The sequence below is a fragment of the Haemaphysalis longicornis genome, unplaced genomic scaffold, assembly GCF_048455015.1.
Source record: "Haemaphysalis longicornis isolate Haplotype H1 unplaced genomic scaffold, Haemaphysalis longicornis Haplotype H1 scaffold_6, whole genome shotgun sequence".
NCBI classification, from domain to species: Eukaryota; Metazoa; Arthropoda; class Arachnida; order Ixodida; family Ixodidae; genus Haemaphysalis; species Haemaphysalis longicornis.
Genome location: NW_027526407.1, coordinates 208,893,020 through 208,912,720, shown reverse-complemented (window position 1 = coordinate 208,912,720; position 19,701 = coordinate 208,893,020). Strand labels below are relative to the sequence as shown.

General features: G+C 52.5%; 1 pseudogene; it reads left to right on the top strand.

Moving 5' to 3' along the window:
- Window positions 1–13,619: 13,619 nt before the first annotated feature.
- LOC144143459 (uncharacterized) lies at window positions 13,620–19,164 on the top strand (annotated as a pseudogene).
- The last annotated feature ends 537 nt before the right edge of the window (window positions 19,165–19,701 follow it).

Below are 19,701 nucleotides of genomic sequence, written 5' to 3'. Positions count from 1 at the left end.
TTACGAATACCTGCAGCAACTGGAGTCGTACCAGACTGCGGTAGGCGCATCGGATGATGACGTGCTGAGGCAAGTCCTTCCCGTGGCACTAGTAGGAAGCGCTGCGCGTTGGAGGCGCTGCCAACCGGCTTTCGAGTCGATGGCAGATTTTAAGGACCGCATCCGTGCGGAGTTCCTGCCACCCGATTACGAACACCGTATGTGGGACGAGCTTGCCCTTCGCACGCAGCACCCTGAGGAGAGTCTCCTCGAGTACGTGCGGGCTATGCAGGAGCTGTACGAACGGGCCGACCCCGAGGCAGCCGACGCGGTCAAGGTAGCGCGCGTGTGCAGGCAATGCCACCCGCGTTTCAGACCGAACCTGCGGGGCCGGAGTTTTCGCAACTTGGAGGCCCTCGCACAAGAAGCCCGGGTAATTCAGGCGGATTTACTCGCCGAGCTTCACTACAGGTTGCCGCCGAGACCCGAGGAATCGCTCGAACCGGGTTGCGCCTGGTCGGGAGGGGGAGACGATAACTCCTCGGTCGGAAGCAACGCAGGCGACGGAAGAGGGAGGCAGGACAAAACGACCCGTTTGTGCTGGTTTTGTCACAAGCCTGGCCACTTCTCCCGTCAATGACCCGAGAAAATGCGTAGCACGCAGGGAAACTCGGATCGCCGGCGGCGGTGAAGGGCGGTAGCTTGTCGTCGCCGGCGGGAAGCGAGAAGGGGGGGCCAGGCAGAGGGGGTGCAAGGGAGCCCCCAGAGCACCACGACGCTGGCGCGGGCGGCCAGCTGGCCCCCTCCGCATGTAGGGCACACGGGGACCCATCCTCGGTGGCCCCGTTCATGCGAGTGCAATTGGTCGGTCAAGAACTTTTTGCACTGGTCGACACGGGCTCGACGATTTCTCTCATCGCGGACGAAATCTTCGAAGCCTGCCGGAAAAGAAGAATCCGGGTCAGGCCCGCCGAAACACCCTTGAGCTTAGCAGCGGGTTCGGCAAAAGCAGACGGAGCTGTGAGACTCACGCTCGGTTTTGATGGCAGAAAGCGCAGACAGCGTTTTGTTTGCTTGCCTGGTTTGTCTGTTTCAGTCATACTGGGCAGAGATTTCCTCTCGAGGGAGGGTGTTGTGCTCGACATGGGGAGGAACGGCTATCGGTACGGGCCGCAACCCCCTTTCTTTCCTTTCGCGAACGCGCCGATGCACGGTTTGCAACCGCACGGGGCATATAAACTCTACTGTGCTGCGGAAGGCCAGGGAGAGGCGTTAGGAAAGATGAGCACTGATGTAGAAGGGAAGAGGAGGAGGAAGTGATGATCGTCGCATCTTTTTCAGGATCCGATTATCAGCGCCGAATGTTGGCGGAAAGTTTGCTCCCCTTATCGGAAGGGGGTGGCGGAAGCGCGCGCGCCGAGTGCAGTGGTTTCATGGGCGGCGCGGGCCACCCCGAGAGGGGGAGGAAAGGGCCGGACGGAGGAGTCGAGGCCGGCCGCAAAGGGAAAGAGGAGCGGCATCTCGCAGCTGCGATTTCTCGCCCCCCGAGAACAGAGGCAGAAAGGAATCTGTCGTGGGGGGAGGTAGTGAGTAAGGAAGAGCTCATTGAGGCCCAGAAAGCAGACGGTCTGTGCCAGCGGGTGCTGAAAAGGCTAGCGGGAGGCGTAGCTAGCACCGGTAACGCTGAGGGGTTTGACGCGTATCTGCTGGGCGACGATGGCTTATTACTTCGCTACTTTCCCCAACTGGACGACGAAGAGGCGGTTTCATCCCCCTTTCGAGTCGTGGTCCCGAGGAAGTTGCGGAAACGGTTCATGCGGTACTTTCACGACTCAGCGCTGGCAGGACATGGCAGCGGCAGTAAGACTTACGACAAGTTATGCCGTGTCGCGACCTGGCCAGGCATGAGGAGAGACGTAATGAGCTATTCCCGCGCTTGCCCTCTTTGCCAGGTAGCGAAGCCGCGCGCTGGGAAACCTGTGGGTTTCATGAAGCCGGTGGAAAGCAGCTACCCGTGGCAGATTGTAGCGTGTGACGTAATGGGACCCCTCCCAAGATCCGCGCGAGGAAACCAGTTCATTCTGGTTATAACGGACCACTTTTCTAAGTGGGTAGAGTTGTTTCCCCTTAGAAAGCTAGCGTCGGAGCGGATCGTAGAGAAGCTGGTGGAGACATTCACTCGTTTCGGCTTCCCCTCCGACCTGATCACTGACAATGCTTCGTATTTCACAAGCAAAGTCTTTTCAGACTGTTGTCGAGCGCTGCACATTCGGCACAGGAAAACGAGTCCTTATCATGCTCAGAGCAACATCACTGAGAGGGTGAACAGGAACCTGAAGTGCATGCTGGTTGCGACAACCAAGGAGCATAAGGACTGGGACGCGCGTTTGCCTGAGCTGGCTTTCGCGACTAGGACTACCGTAAATACGTCAACGGGTTTGGCACCAGGTTACCTAAACTTCGGTAGAGAGATCGCTTTTCCAATGGAAAATGCACTGCAGTACGCGGCGGCGGGTAACGCCCTTTCTCTGTCGCAGTACGCGGCTAGGCTCCGGGAACGCCTATTGGCAGCGCAACGCACGGCTCGGGAGAATCTCGACGTGGCGCGCATAGAGCAAGCCGAGCAGTATAACAAAGGCCGTCGTCACCTTGTGTACATCATCGGTGACCTAGTGCAAAGGAGAACACACCCACTCAGCAATGCTGCGCGCGGATTCACCGCAGTGCTCGCACACAAATGGCAAGGGCCATACCGAATTACGGCGCAGACGACTCTGCTCACGTATGAGACGCAGTCGCTTCAAAGCGACGAGCTGGTGGGTCCTGTGCACGTTAGAGATCTCAAGGCCTATCACGTTCGCACGGGCGATGACGAACAGGTGGTAGCGGAACCAGAAGGTGGGAGTCCCGCTTCTAATGACAGAACGGCCGGCGATAGGGTTGGCACCCATCGTTACGACCTGAGGGTGCGGTAGTGTCTACCCCCCACGGGTCCGGGTCTCACGTGGTTCTACCACGGAGCAACCCGCGGCGCAACAGTCACCGCTTCAAGTTTCATCGTGCCACCTGTGCGGTGGTCCGAGGCGTGGTTTTGTGCCTGGCCGTTACGATGCCAGCCTGGGCCTGCCGACAGCGGGCCCTCCCGGTGCGACCTGGGAGCTTCGCGCCACCGGCCTTGTGGTGCGGTGCGAAACGTTCGTGCCTGGGCGTTGCGAGTCCGGCCTGGGCCTGCCGACAGCGGGCCCTCCCGGTGCGACCTGGGAGCTTCGCGCCACCGGCCTGGTGGTGCGGTGCGAAACGTTCGTGCCTGGGCGTTGCGAGTCCGGCCCGGTCCTGCCGAGCAGAGCGCCTTCCTGGTTCGACCCGGGAGCTGTTGCCACGGTCCGGGGGTCCTGCCGCCCTTCGGAGATGCCAGGCGGCTGCGGTTCGCCTCCTGGTCGACGGTGGAGTCCTCTTCATGGGTTGGAGGCCTGCAGAGCTCCTCGCGGAGCTATAACCCTGGCGTGGAGGCGAAGGTGGGCGCAGAGCCTACAGCTAGTTCGGGGGCTTCGAGCCTCTACGAGCGCCCGTCAACCGGGTTTGCCCCAGGCTCATCGCGGCGCCTCCGGTTCCGGCGCCGAGCAGCGGAGATCGGGACGCCGGGGCGCTGTCGAGAGGAGCCTGGCCGTTCGGTGGAATCCTGCGCCGGGCAGCCGAGAATGCGCTCCCGCGGACGCCTACATGGTGGCGATGGCGACAGAGCGGCATGCTGCCACACTTCGGCGGGTGCCAGCCCACCCACAGCCGCACAGGGCGGCCCCAGGCGCCGACCAGCGGTTCCTCGTGCACTCGAACCCCGAGGGCGATCTTCAATGATGGACCCGTATCCCGTGTTTGAGGGGGGGAGAGATGTGGGGAGCGCCTTGGCCCGACACCTTCTGGCCTAGGGGGTGTCGCCCGGAGCCCCTCGCCATGGGCTCCCTTCCCTCGCCCTCCTCGCCTACCGTGCGGCCCGGTCGCCGGAGAGATGGCGCGAGTGGACGGGTAGGGACGGGCGGTGGTGCTGAAGAACCGCGCGCGGGGACTGGGACTCGGGACGAGCAGAGTGTTTTGGTGTGTGCGTGTGTATGCCCGGACGGGCGACAGCGTGGAGGATGTAAGTAAAGAGTTCTTTCACGCAACCGCAGTGTGCCTCATTCCTTGGCATGCCGTAGAGAGCAGGCCCACACAGTGATCACATCATCATCATACTCCAGCTTAACAAAAACTTCCCGCAGTTTACACACGTGCTCTACAAAGTGGTTGCCCACCGATTTTGCATTGACATCTGCATTTCTCACATCCATTCTGCTTCTCCAAATGCTATGTAAACCCAGAGGAAAAACAAATCGTATGGTAAAACATCAGGTTTCACATCAAGGAAGCGGATTCCTCGAGCCGTTATCGGAAGGTCTTTTTTTTAGGGTACGCTGCAAGACATCCCAAAAGAAAACGGCGTCCCAACAGTCGATGAATACGTGTTCAACATTTTCTGGTTTTCTACACAATGAACATTCGGCACCCCACGGCAAAAATAAACCCTTCTCTAACATCCATATTTTAACTGGGAGTGTATTACAATGCAGTTTAAAAAAGAACGTTTTCACAGCACCAGGCACTGGCATTTTCTTTACTCTCCGTAGTACGTCTTGTCCGGAGCCGACTTTATACAACGATCTATACATCGGCTCTGGGAACAGACAATCGATAATGTCACAGGAGAGTTTTTTGCGGTTCACTGCTGCCAAAAATTGAGCAGAAAAACGAGTCATTAAAAAACGACAACTGAAAACAACTTCTCTCAAAAAGGGGCTAACCGAGTAACGGGTCACATTCGCTGACGATACTACAAAGTTGGGTAAACCGCTTGCGACCGTATGCTGCAAGAAAGTACGGATAAACTTGTCCTCCTGATCCCTTAGGAACAAGAAACGGGAAACAAGTTGTCTCACAAATAGATGTGGGAGTGACAGCCCTCCCTGCTGAACTTTTCTAAACAAGTTGCTCCTACTCGTCCTCTCAAAAGCTGATTGCCAGACAAAGACCGCGAAAATGCGGTGAAACTTTTGAACATTTAGTCGAGCGCAAGAGAGGGCCTGCATAATATACCAAAGTTTTGAGACCAGGAAGACATTGCAAACTGTTGCGCGCGCAAAGATAGAAAGGCTACGGCCTTCCCACTTTGCCGTTTGCGCACGCATTGTCTGAGCTCGTTCAGCCCAGTACCCGTTACTATCTCGATAATTCCTTAAGGGTACTCCGAGATAAGATGCCGGTTCTGTTGACCATGAGATGCTGTTAAAGACACGTGGGGTTTCGATCCACTCACCGTGCCATAGCCCAACACACTTTTTAAGGTTGACTGCGCTACCCGTCATATCGCAATATTCTTGCGTAATGATCATTGCATTACTAACACTCTCTTGGTTATTACAAAAAAAAACGAGATCATCGGCGTAAGCCATTACTTTAACTTCACAGGATTCAAGGCAAAAACCTTGCACTAGAGGACTTTGGTTGATTTTTACACACAAAGGTTCAAGGTAAAGCGCAAACAGGAGTGACGACAGGGCACAGCCCTGGCGCACTGACGCATTTCTCACGTGCACATCGACACGTGCACATCGACAGGAGAGGTCAGATTCCCGTTAATAAAGAATTTAGTTGTGCACTGCCGGTAGGCCATTTTAACCCCGTCTAGAATTGTTTTGCCCATTCCTACATGTTCGAGTATTTTGAAAAGGACGTCATGACACACCTTGTCAAACGCCTTTTCAAAGTCCACCTGCAACATGGCAACTTTTCGGAAATCCATGTCACAAGTTTCCAATATACTTCGTGCTATGTGAATGTTAGTAAAGATGCTCCTTCCCTTAATACCGCATGTTTGATGCGGTTCCACAAGATTCTTAATGACAGTCTGGAATCTCTTAGCTACAGCCTTCATGAAAACCTTGTAGTCAGTGTTAGTTAAGGTAATTGGCCTGTACCCGGTGACACTAGCAAGCACTTCTGTGTCGTCGCTCTTGGGTATGAGGATGGTGTGTGCTTTCGAGAAAGTAGGGGGAAGGGCCCCTCTTTGTAGAGATACCCTGAAAACATTGTGCAAGGCAGGTGCCAGGACAGACTTAAACGTTTTATAAAAGGCCGAACCTAGCCCGTCGGGTCCCGGAGATTTACCATTGTTTAGGTTATCTATTGCTTCTTCAACTTCATTTAGTCTTATGGGGCTTTCCAATTGTTCTGTTATGTCCTCATCAAGACGGGGCAACAAATTTAGGAAGGACCGCTCGAATCCCTCCTTCGGGGACTTGTAGGAAAATAGGTTCTGGTAGTGCTGTACAAAGGCTTTTTCAATATCTGGCTGTTCTTGCATTTCTACGCCATCATAGATAACCCTGCTAATTTCCTTCTTTTTAGCATGTCGCTTTTCATCTGCCCATGACCGCTTCGTGGGCGCTTCCCCGGCTAACAGTCTTTCGGCACGAGCCCTTATTGCAGCGCCTTTATACTTTTCCACCTCTATGCTTTCCAGTTTCGATTTGACAGTACGGATATCATCACAAAACAACCCTGGCGCCTTTTCCTCCTCAGCCGTTAGCAACAGTAACAAATTTCGTAGTTCCCTCTCCTCCTTCCTTACTTTAAGTTTTATTTCTGTTGATCGCTCGATAGCTATCAACTTTACATCTTGTTTAAAACGCTCCCAACGCTCGATACAGTTGCTGTCATCGGCCTTATCTAAATCGCCACTCATCGTTGCTACCGAGTCGCGAAACTTGTTATCATTCAGAAGTTTATCGTTAAGCTTCCATAGTTCCCAGTTAAATTTAACACGACACTCTTGTTTTTGCCCCACCCACACAGATACCAGGCAATGGTAAGAGTAGGAAACGGGTTCTACCACGTAATTGTTACAAACCGGAGCAAGCTGCGATGACACATATATTCTATCAAGGCGTGCATGGCTTTTTCCTTGATAGTGGGTGAATTTCCTACTACTCGAAGTGTGCACTAGAGACGCAGCATCTTCCAAACACAAGCTGCTCAAGGCATCATTTAAGAAGAGTGCACTGGGGTCAAAAGGAGCGTTTTCATTTGAACGGTCATCCTGGCTACACACACAATTGAAGTCTCCCATGAAGAAAATCGGCCGGTCACATTCCAGCATCTCAAGGACACTTTCAAAAAAAATACGCCTCTGTTTAGGCACCGTAGGCGCGTACACACAAACCGCTCTGTACGGCTGCTCCCCATAACGAAAATCGCAGCAAACAAAACGCCCCCCTAACCATGATGTAACACTTTCTACGACACATGTAGGTTCTTTTTTAACAAATATAACACAACCGCCAGCTGTTCCAACCGCATGACTCACGCATGCGTAATACCCTTCAAGAAATGGTTGCACCATGGTGCTTGTATGTTCCTCTCGCTCAACCTTTGTCTCTTGGACTGCCAGAACGTTAATTTGCCTTTGCTCCAGTACATTTCGCAGCTGCATTTGTCGCTTCTTCGAGCCTAATCCTCTGACGTTAAGAGTTGCTACATGGAGGGGCGTAGAAACGAACATTGTTGAGCGAAAAAAAAGGGGGTTCATACTCCCACCACCGTGCTTACATTCGCGAAGCCGTTATTTTCGCTGGGTACGTGGTGCTGACAGAGACCGGTTATCTCGAGTCAAAAACTTGCCTTTCTTGCTGGCCGCTTTCGCCCATTCCCGCTCCAGCTGCGTCAGTCGCTGCTCGTCGCTCGGGCCAGTTTCTCGTCGACGTTTCGGCAACGCAGTTTCCAAGTTGTTTGCAGGCGGGTTTGTAGTTTCGTCGGCTGTTCGGTAGCCGTCACTTTTCTGGGTCAGCGTTGAGTTTCCAGAGTGCTGGCTTTCGGTGTCGTCATCCTTGTCTTCAACTGGTAGGTCATTGGTAGTGGTCTTATCCTCGTCCCGAGCAGGGGCGCTCGTCGAGAGAGTGTCGCCGTAAATAGTTTTCGAGGTTGCTTCATGATCCTTAGTGGCGCTGCCACTTCCGCCTTCCGTGTTTTCGGGAGGCGGATCCGCGGTGTTCGTGACGCCATTCACCTCGGTTTCTTGGAGTTCAGGCGCCACAGACGTAGACCCTGCTGCTGCCTCCGCCTCCTCTTCATCCATGAGGTGAGGGCTGACGTCAGGTTCGCCGGCCCTGCCGGTGACTTTTGCATAGGTCGGCACACACTCTTGCCCCAGGTGCCCGAAAGCTTTTCACTTGAAACAACGCAGGGTTCGGCAGTCTCTACGAATGTGCCCCCTCCGACGACACCGCAGGCATTGTGGCGCTCGCCCAGGCACGACGACCAAAACTGAACCGCCGTAAAACTTCAGCAGGTGAGGCAAGTCGTCCGGGGTGAGGTCGTCACGCAATGTCATGCGAACGAGTCGCGTCGTCGACTCTGCAGCCTCAAAACCTGACGCCCCCCAAGAATCCTGTCGCACATCTTTCACGTCACCGTAGTCCTCAAACATTCTGCGTATGTCCGAGTCCGCGACGTGAAAGGGCACCCAATGAAGCTTGACAATCACATCTTGCTTGATGGGGTCAATAACAGCGCAAAAACGCCCCTTGACTTGAAGTCCGCCGGTGTCTAGAAGCCGTTGCCGCGCCTCGGGTGTCCGAATCTTGATAAGCCATACGTGGCCCATTTGATACGGGCCGATACCGGCGATGTCCTGAAGCACGCCCAACTGAAGGAACGGCGTGCGGAAGTCATCTATCCGGTATGGTCTTCCACCGAGGTCGCAGTGCAGTACAAGGCAATTCTTCATTGAGTCCTCCGAAGGGATAGTTGGAAGTAGCATCCTGTAGCCCGAGGGCACACCGGTAACCCGGTCACCGCGGCCGAACATAGCCGCTGAAACGCCTGGCTCGGAGCCAGCCATCGCACAACCGCTCCGCTCGGAAGCCGGAAGCCGGAGCCTAGCCACAAAGCCGACACAGAACGGAAGGTTACGAACGTGCCTTATATCCTTGACTCATTCAACCGTCGGCCAGAGGTGCGTCCTCTCCCCCGCGTCCTCCTCGCCTTCTCTCCGCTCGCAACGCTCTCTCTCGCCGCGTTCGGTTCGGGCGCACAACAGGTGGGGACGTGCGCAACACCCTCTCTCGCCGCGTTAGGTTCGCGCGCAAGAACAGGTGGGGCGCTCGCATCGCGCTCTCTCGCCGCGGTCGGTTCGCGCTTAAACCACATATGTCGTTCGCGCGCGCTGCGGTCGCTAACATCTGTGGCGTGATCGTGACGTCAGCATCACGCGTTCGCGTGGTGGCGATTTCGGCGCTATAACACTCTCTCGCGAGGGGCATTGGATTGGATTGGATTGGCTTGGATTAGTTTGGATTTGGATTGTATTGGATTAAAGTGGATTGTGTTGCGTCATAGCCGCGCCACGTTGCGTCATAGCCGCTCCACGTTGCGTCATAGCCGCGGCACGGGGTTCACGGCACGTTTCACCATCGACTTCATCGACAATGTCTACGCTGGAAGACAACAATTACAACAACAACAACCAATACGTAATCCATACGACTTGCAGGCGCGCCCCCCCGCAGAAATGCTCTGCATTTGATCGTGCCCCTCGCGAGGGGGATGTTTTTTAAATGCAGAGCATTTCAGTAACTCACGATGTCACCCGCGTTGCCGTCCGTAGTCCGCGTCCGCATCGCTCCCCCTACACTATATAAAAAACGTTCTGCATATTGCTCCCCCTTTTGCACCAGCCTAACCGTTACCAAATAACCGCTATTAGGGGAAGAATGCGTAAAAATGAGTGAAGCGAGCATTGTACGATAAAAAGCTAGCCCAAGAGAAAGAGTTGGTCCAGATAAAGCTAAGTTTATCGACTTCTAGCGCATCAAACCAGAGTTTTGGACAATCCCGCCCTGTATCTCCAGTACCACAGACGTCCTAGAGTGCGGACGTTTGCCCAAGAAAGCTCATGGCTCCTTTTGATCAAAAACATCCCCCTCGCGAGGGGCACGATCAAATGCAGAGCATTTCTGCGGGGGGGCGCGCCTGCAAGTCGTATGGATTACGTATTGGTTATTGTTGTTGTAATTGTTGTCTTCCAGCGTAGACATTGTCGATGAAGTCGATGGTGAAACGTGCCGTGAACCCCCTGACGCGGCTATGACGCAACGTGGAGCGACTATGACGCAACACAATCCAACACAATCCACTTTAATCCAATCCAAATCCAAGCCAATCCAAGCCAATCCAATCGAATCCAATCCAATGCCCCTCGCGAGAGAGTGTTATAGCGCCGAAATCGCCACCACGCGAACGCGTGATGCTGACGTCACGATCACGCCACAGATGTTAGCGACCGCAGCGCGCGCGAACGACATTTGTGGTTTAAAGAAACAGTAAGGCAGTCTCACTGACCAAGTCAAAAAAGTAAAAATGCGTTTCGGAACCCGTACGGGTTCCTTGTTCACAATGAGGCAAAAATGGACAAGATTCGAATTTAAAGGTGCAGTTTGTGACGCAATGACCGCATGTAAATCAATGGTACCGTCCCTTCATTTCGATTCATCGTGTCGGAGTGCGTTTGTATGAACGATGATTCAAGTAAAAGACGTGAGGTGACGTTTCGTTCTTTGCATAGAATTGCAGTGTTGTCCCAGTCAATATCGTGCTGGTGCTTGTGCGCATGCTCGGCAATCGCATTAGAAGCCAACTTTTTGTTTTTCACGTCACGTTCGTGCTCTTTCATCCTTCTGGGGAATTTTCCTGTTTCACCGATGTAAACATGGTTGCAATCGGCGCAGGGGACACGATAAACAACACCGGGGAAACGATTATCGGGCAGCGGGTCCTTGACTTTTACCAGCTCATTCCGAAGCTTGCTGGCCGGCACGTGTCCAATGCGTAGGTCATAATCCGCAAAAATACGGGCCAAAGCTTCGCTGATACCACGTACATACGGAATGCCGGCAGTGGTGGTGAAGACCTTACGATTGGCAGCCTTAGGTTGTAGTATCTGCTTCTCAATTCTTTCCACAAAATGTTGTGGGTAGCCGTTGCCAGAAAGTTCCCGGCCCCCGGACAAGAAGGGTCTGTACTACCGCCTACTGTGCACAAATGGCTCAGCTCCTGCTATTTATGGTCTTCCAAAAGTGCACAAAACAGGCGTTCCTCTGCGGCCCATCGTAGATTTCAGCAGGTCTCCTCTTTATAACCTCTCGAAGTACTTGCACAGCGTGTTAAGTCCTTTGGCTGGCAAGACAGCCACGCATGTGGCTAATTCTTGCGACTTTGTGGAAAAAGTACGCGACGTACAACTCGAGGCGAAAGATGTGATGGTGTCCTTTGACGTCAAATCATTGTTCACCAGCGTCCCGGTCAACTTGGCTGTCACTACGTGCGAGGAGCTGCTAAGTAAGGATGCCACTCTTGCCGACCTCACGCCATTTGACGTCCCCGACCTGTGTACACTACTTAGGTTCTGCCTCAGCAACACGTATTTCACGTACTGCTCGGAGTTCTACTCGCAGACGCACGGAACAGCCATGGGTGCCTCCATCTCAGTAACGACCGCAAATATTGTCATGGAAGCTCTGGAAGAACAAGTCCTTTCAAGTTTTACACCACAACCGAAGGTATTCTATCGCTATGTGGACGATTGTTTTTGCATCTTGCGGAAAGAAGACTCATCCCGGTTTTTACAAGCTCTTAATGCCGTTGAGCCGAGACTTCAGTTCACAGTCGAGTACGAAGAAGATGATCGTCTGCCATTCCTCGACGTCTCGGTGGAACGCAAGAACGGTGAGCTCTCCTTCAGTGTGTACCGCAAGCCAACACACACCGGGAAGTACTTGGACTTCCAATCGAACCACCCGGTCGCCCACAAAAGAGCCGTCGTTTCATCGCTTTTGACGCGTGCGAAGAGAATCTGCAAAGACGGGAACAACCTGGAAGCAGAACTTAAAATAGTACGCCGGGAACTTTCTGGCAACGGCTACCCACAACATTTTGTGGAAAGAATTGAGAAGCAGATACTACAACCTAAGGCTGCCAATCGTAAGGTCTTCACCACCACTGCCGGCATTCCGTATGTACGTGGTATCAGCGAAGCTTTGGCCCGTATTTTTGCGGATTATGACCTACGCATTGGACACGTGCCGGCCAGCAAGCTTCGGAATGAGCTGGTAAAAGTCAAGGACCCGCTGCCCGATAATCGTTTCCCCGGTGTTGTTTATCGTGTCCCCTGCGCCGATTGCAACCATGTTTACATCGGTGAAACAGGAAAATTCCCCAGAAGGATGAAAGAGCACGAACGTGACGTGAAAAACAAAAAGTTGGCTTCTAATGCGATTGCCGAGCATGCGCACAAGCACCAGCACGATATTGACTGGGACAACACTGCAATTCTATGCAAAGAACGAAACGTCACCTCACGTCTTTTACTTGAATCATCGTTCATACAAACGCACTCCGACACGATGAATCGAAATGAAGGGACGGTACCATTGATTTACATGCGGTCATTGCGTCACAAACTGCACCTTTAAATTCGAATCTTGTCCATTTTTGCCTCATTGTGAACAAGGAACCCGTACGGGTTCCGAAACGCCTTTTTACTTTTTTGACTTGGTCAGTGACTGCCTTACTGTTTCTTCAAACAATGCCTGACCAGACGAACTTTCGTCGAACCCTTGACTATATGTGGTTTAAGCGCGAACCGACCGCGGCGAGAGAGCGCGATGCGAGCGCCCCACCTGTTCTTGCGCGCGAACCTAACGCGGCGAGAGAGGGTGTTGCGCACGTCCCCACCTGTTGTGCGCCCGAACCTAACGCGGCGAGAGAGGGCGTTGCGAGCGGAGAGAAGGCGAGGAGGACGCGGGGGAGAGGGCGCACCTCTGGCCGACGATTGAATGAGTCAAGGATATAAGGCACGTTCGTAACCTTCCGTTCTGTGTCGGCTTTGTGGCTCAGTTGGTAGAGTACCGTGCGCCTTGCGTTCCGCCCGCAGAGTCGTAGGATCGCAACCTGGCGCCGGCAAGTATTTTTTTTTTTATATAGTGTAGGGGGAGCGATGCGGACGCGGACTACGGACGCCAACGCGGGTGACATCGTGAGTTACTGAAATGCTCTGCATTTAATAAAAAATAAGCCCTGACGGACAGTGCAGCCAAGGTCGCTGAGCAGCTGCGGCTGCTGGCCACCCGCCCCGCCTAACAGGGCCCGACTTTAATAAAGTGTTTCTCTCTCTCTATCTCCGGCCACTTCCCTCGCCTAGAGGTCTTCTTTAATAAAGTGCTTATCTCTCTCTCTCTCTCTCTCTCTCTCTCTCTCTCTCTCTCTCTCTCTCTCCTTTGGTCTTGGGGGCGCCCCTAGCGGTGCCGGACCCACGGCGGTGCTGCGATTGGGCTCCGCCGCTTTTCGGCTGTAACCACGGGCAACTTCACTGTACCCCGTCAAAACCGACATCGATCGTTTCGCAACTCACGGGGAACACGTGGATACCAGTATCATCCAGGTGGTCTGAAGTTTAACAACTTTACGGCCGACTATCGCCCGGCCACGTTGGCGACGCCGTTAAGCCAAACAGCGACGTTGACGCCGGTTGCGTGGCACAGGCCTCCCGAGGCAACATGGGAACCCCTACGATCAACCAGCGTGGATAAGACCCCCATGCTATGGCGTGGGACACGGTTCCGATTTCCGAGACGCCAAATTCTGCCTTTACGCCGAGATTTCGGAGCCAAGCTCTCAACGACGCGGTAGCACGCCGCTCGCATGCCAACGCCAAGAAGGCAGCGTCGGACGTCACCCCGGCGTCCTGCACGCCGGCAGAGAAGACGCAGCCTCCCGCCTCCTGTGCCGCTGGACCCAAAGGCAAGCTTATCACCAAATGGAAGCCTCGACCCTTCCCAAAACCGAATCCGGACGACTATGTAATAGTCGTAAAGCCCCGTGAGTGCATCGCGCTGCATGAAGTTTTCTCCGTGAACTGGTACGGAACCGCGTTCAAGGCGTACCTCGGGCCCGAGCGAGCTGAGTCCTTGACAGCTCTTCCCTCGAGAGAGCAAAATCTGATCGTCATTCATACCCCGCACCCCGACACGGCGGACAAGGTTACCGGGAACTTCGCGGTGAACATCGAGCGCAGGCAGGTCCTGCAACAAGCTACGACAAGATGGAGGCAATGTTTGCCACGGAGTCATCGTGGTCCGCAACACAGATACGACGGAGACGCTTCGCGAAAGCGTGCGTAAATTTGGAACCTCGAACAAGGCGCGCATGACTTTCGCTGGCCAGACGAAGCCGCGCTTTGTTCACTACGACACAATGTTGATCCCCGTCCAACCCTACTACCGAACGATTCCGGCCTGCGGCAAGTGCGGAATACGTGTGGCGTGTGTGGACAGCAGGTGCAGCTTGTAGAAGAGGGAGTGCGGGCCCCTCATGATTGTGTACCAGTGTGTTCTGTGTGTGGCGAGCGCACGCCACCAACTCACGAGCATGTACGGGCAAGTACCGTATTTCCAAAGCGGCCGCCCCAAACGGCAGAAAATCCAGGATGGCGGCCAAGAAACGCCGCCAGCTTCAGCCTCGCGATGAGCCCGTTGAGCCACCGCGCCGGGACAATGCCAAGACAGACAAGCAAGCTCCCTCCACCGGAGCAGTCGGGAAGCAGCCGACGGAGCAATCCTGCAGAGGTGGGGGCCAGGCCTGGGCCAACGCCGTCAAAAAGGGAAAGCAGGTGAGCGGTACGGGCGGGGCTGCCTCCTCGTCCCCCCCCCCTAATCTCCCCTCTTTGGTGCGCAGAGCCGAGCAAAATATTTTGAGCAACCTGCAGGCACAAATTGAAACGTTGCAAAAAATATTAGCCGCAGCCGAAGCAAAACAGATGCAATCAGTCTGCCCTCCTCCTCCCACCGCAGTAGAGGCAATGGAGAGTGAAACTGGCGCAGCGGCGAATGACTCCCCTACCTATCTCTCCATCACCCCCCTTCTCCTCTCTAATCTTTATATCTCCCCCTCCCCACCGCACTGGGTTGTATCAACGCCACCTGGTGGCATTGGTTGTATGCAGGTGAGCCCCCAGCTGGGCTCAATAATATCCCCAGTGCACTTCCTTTTCCTTTTCACCCGAACCACCTAAGAAGAAGAAGAAAGAGGCCCGTATGGACAGTGTGATAACTGGCCTCCAAAATCAAACCTCAACTCTCGTAGATGCCGTGATCGGGAAAATGACAGAGGTCATCCCCACCCTCATACCACAACAAGTCGCGCGTTGCAACCAACGAACCGGCCTAATGAAGGACGTGTACGGCCGGTACCCCAAAACTTCTCGACGACAGCTGGATCTTGATGATGATGACAGCTGCTCCCTCGCGGGAATGGAGGATAACCCCCCACTCGCTATAAAAAAATGCGGCTTTTCCTCATTAAAGGACCCCTCTCCAGCCAATGGTGTCACCGTATCAACGTGACGTCATGGTAGACCGCCTCTACGCCGCGTTCACGGTAGAAATCACAGAGCATGTTCTTCCGCGCTTCCGGAATTCTACCAAAATGGCCGCCTCCGCTGTTCGCGTCAATTCCCCCGGCGGCGTCCGGCTGTGAGAATGATTTTTAGTGCCGTTCAGTCGTATTCCTTGTTTGCGTGTTGTGTGCAGTGTTCTTAACATGCTCGGTAACGACAATCGCTATGATGTTTTTTCTTCTGTTTTGTGAGCGACCGGCGTTGCCGGGAAATAGCCGCCTTTGCAGGTACTGGATTCTGTGTACGCTGTGTGATACAAAGCGGTCGTCGTCATCCTGTGCGGGCGTTTCGTCTTGAGCGTGAAGTGCTTCTCGTTCTACCGTTTAGTCCCTCCTGTGTCTGTGCTACTCACGTTATCGCACCAGTGACTGCGACAGGGGGCGATAGCGCCTTGTTAATTTCTCGTAGATTATGCCAGTCGTAAATATTACTGTTGTGCATAGCACACGACGTTAACGCCATGGAGGGCTATGCACGGGGCGAAACGCAAACAGCGCGACGTCGCGCGCTGCATTTCGTTAGAGCATGTGTCGAGCCGTGTGTCCCAAGTCCATGCCGGGCGCAAGCGTATTCGCCCAAATTGTGATCAGAAGCTGAATTATCTCGTTTTTTGAACGTGAATGCGTACGAGCTGTAGCTTAGCTGCGTCATGTGATTTAATATGCCACCTTTTCTATTTTGATTCTCGGTTACGCTGAGATTCTATTGTGTGTTATTTCAAGCTGGTATGTTTTCTTCGCCTTGGAGCGCTTTAAATTGTTGTTTTGGACAAAAACCTTCGTGAATTAAATACGAATAGAGATCTGCGTTGAGTTTGCATTGTCTATGATAATAAATATTATACATGAGTATTACCACTGTAAGTTCAATTTCATTGTCTTGCTTAGGCTTCGCAAATGAGCTGTGCTTCGCGATAGTGAAATTTCATGAGCTAGATTTCACCAGTATTATTAGCTACAACAATGCATGTGGAGACGTGAAACACAGCACTGAAATCAAATAACCCACCTTTCAGCTTTTCTTTCACATGTGCATGCATATTCTTCACCAAATCAAATTCTTGCATCAGAGATGTGCATCATTGAAGCTATATAGGCACTGCTTGCCTTGTCTTTATGTCACTTAAGTAAGAAGCTGCTGCTGTAATGGGCATCTGCATGCATGTGGTGTAAATTCGAGATAGAGGATTCACGGTGGAAAAAGTGAGTATTTCACCCATTCTCCCTGTTGCATCACAAGTGGCTGCTTGAGCGAGACGCTCGCTGCTCCAGCAGTGCTCAACATCGTGGATGCCAAGTCGAACAGTAAGCTGCTGCTTGCTGCAGCGCTGTTCACAACGCGACACGTGCAATGTCTACGCATATATTAGGAGTGTAAATCACAATGACAGCACATCAATTGATGCCAAATTCATAACACGGGCAATGAAGTATGTTTGAAGGGCTACGTAGTGATCTGTACCATAAAAAGCTATCTGTACTGGTTGATGTATGGCATGTTGGTTGGTATGGCATGTTGGCATGGAAACACACATATGGTACATATCCCTCCGCTGAAACTGGTCAATGCATATCATACTTTTCTTGTTACGCAAGAGCCAGAATTGTTACGCAAGAGCCAGAAGAGCCAAAGGCCCAGGAAGAAATTTATTATCTTGCCAAAATGCACTACATGAAATTATTCCCATACATCGGAGGATCGATTGAAGCCAACGTAGTTTTCTTTTCCCAAAGCTTTGGGAATTGTCTTCATTAACGTTGTTCTTCTGCATTTTATCCAGTGGCTTAGACCACAGATAACACCCATTTATGCTAATTCCTGCGTAAGACAGCAGACAGCAGCTAACAGAATCAAAGTAGAAATAAAACACCGAAGCAACTTTTCCGGTCCTCACTGCTGTTATCATATCAGATTTGGCTCAGACAGCTAAACAGACACACTGCTGAATTATGCAGAGTAAATAAAATTAGCAATAAGAGACTGAAGCAGATTTATTAGTTCTTAACGATCAATCAAAAGACAACTTGGCTCAGGCAGCTACACAAGCAGACAATGTTCAGTTACATGCTTTCATGTACGCATTTTATTTGCAACTGTTTCTGCATCCCATACGTGCGTAAGTGTCCAAGCAATGTAAAAAACTTGCAGTGAAAACTCAAACTAGTGTCTTGTCCTGTAGGTGGAACCTGCCTTTATCACCATTTACAGTGTCGCACAAGGAGCCCCAACGCCACACACCGCAGAAGTGATTCTGCTTGAAGTGAATTTGTGAACTCGCTGGACTCGCCTTGCACACACCTCATGGTATACATGCGAATAGTCACCCTCCTCATGCAGCGGAAACTATCGCACAGTGTAAGTGTGGCTTTACTTCCAGAAAATAGTTTGGAACAGTGCGGGTTTTCTCTAGCTCGAGATGTACGGTTTCCTTTTATGAATACATCTGCCATGCAGAATCCTGCCATGACTGAACTTATTCGGCTTAATTCCTGCACCAAACTTATAACAAATGGGATCAGAAACCAAGTACTGCAACAGCCCTTTCTTATTATCATAGCTACATATCAAGGCAATCAACCATGAGCCAGCACCACACAAACAAACCGCTCCGTTTACTACAGCAAATGAGATCATAATCCGATTGTTGAAATAGCTTCTGCCGCCCTCAATGTTATACTGGAAGATCGCTATTGAGTCTACGACACAGCAACTGAGATTACAAACCAAACATTGCAATGGTCTCTTCTGATTCTCATAGCTACATGTCAAAGCAATCAACCCTGAGCAAGTTATGCACCACACACAGACTGCTCAGTTAACTCCAGAAATAAATAAAGCACACAAACAGCATATCTGGTCTTCTCTGCTGTCTGAAGGGATCGCTCACTGTCGCTACCGTTTCTTCAACGCTGCGCTCCGGGTATAGATGCGCCGCAAGCGAACGTACGCGTTCCGGAACATCTCCCGCCCGCAGCTGCAGATGACACGGAGCTTTTGTTTTTCTTGTACCATCGGCGTGGCGTAGATGGGAACGCACCACAATCCTACCATTGTCAGATGGTGGATGGATTCGCACAAAAGTGCCGCACCCCACAGCAGCAAAACTTAACCAACCATCATCATTCAACTCCGAATCCTCAGTCGAGAACGATAACGCAGACTCACACGCGGCTTCTTCGGGCTCCAAACCGGAAAAGGGAACAGGCAATGCATAAAACCAGAAGCAAGCGGTTGAGGGAAAACCCGGAAGAGCAGAAATTTACCATCAGCAATAAAATTGAAACTCACTACACCAGCTGACGAATAAGTTTTTTAACATGTTGCATTATATTGGCAAATAAAGAATTTTTAGCTAAGGCTCTTATCTCGGCTCAAAATATAGGCGTCCTGAAGAACTACGTTTCGGCGCGGACTCACTCAGAAAAGGTTGGCTCCGAGCGCTGCCTGCAGGTGCAAGGCAGTCGGCCGCGACGTCACGTTGATAGAGCGGCACCCTTGGATGGAAGGGGGGTACTGGAAGTGGGCGATTGGGCTACGCCCCTTTTTTCTTGACTTGTATTCGAATATAGTGCTATTATAGTGCTGGCTCGGGAGCGCCGCCATCACAATCACTCGTTAACCTCACCGACCATGGCGGGCAGCCCTAAAATTCGGAAATACGCGCGATCCAATTCAGCCACTCCTCTTCAAATCACCCAGTGAAACTGTCGGGGCTTTAAGTCCCTCACAAAGCGGCCCGACTACCGACTTTTCCTCACGACGTTTGAAAACCTTCCTGCTCTGGTAGCCCTTCAAGAGCCAGGCAGCGGTGCCACACTCACAAACAATACTACGTTCCACCAAGACCCCTTATCCTGCATCTGCGTGCATAAAAATTACACGGCCAACTTAGTTGACCTTGACCTTAAGCCAAAATTGTCGTACGTGGCGGTAACACTCCTTCCGCTACGCAAACAAGAGCCGCCACTACACTACATCTATTGCTCGCCGAGACTAGCCAACATTACATTCGCAGACCTTTTTAGCCGCGCCTTAGGGCTGCGGGCAAGAACCCCCTCGTGATTTTGGACGATTTTAACGCCCCCAGCACACTTTGGGGATATGTGTGTGAAGAGCGGCGTGGACGTAAGTTGGTGGAACTTATGTCTAGCTGGGCCGAACTCTTCACTCCGACCCTTCCTACC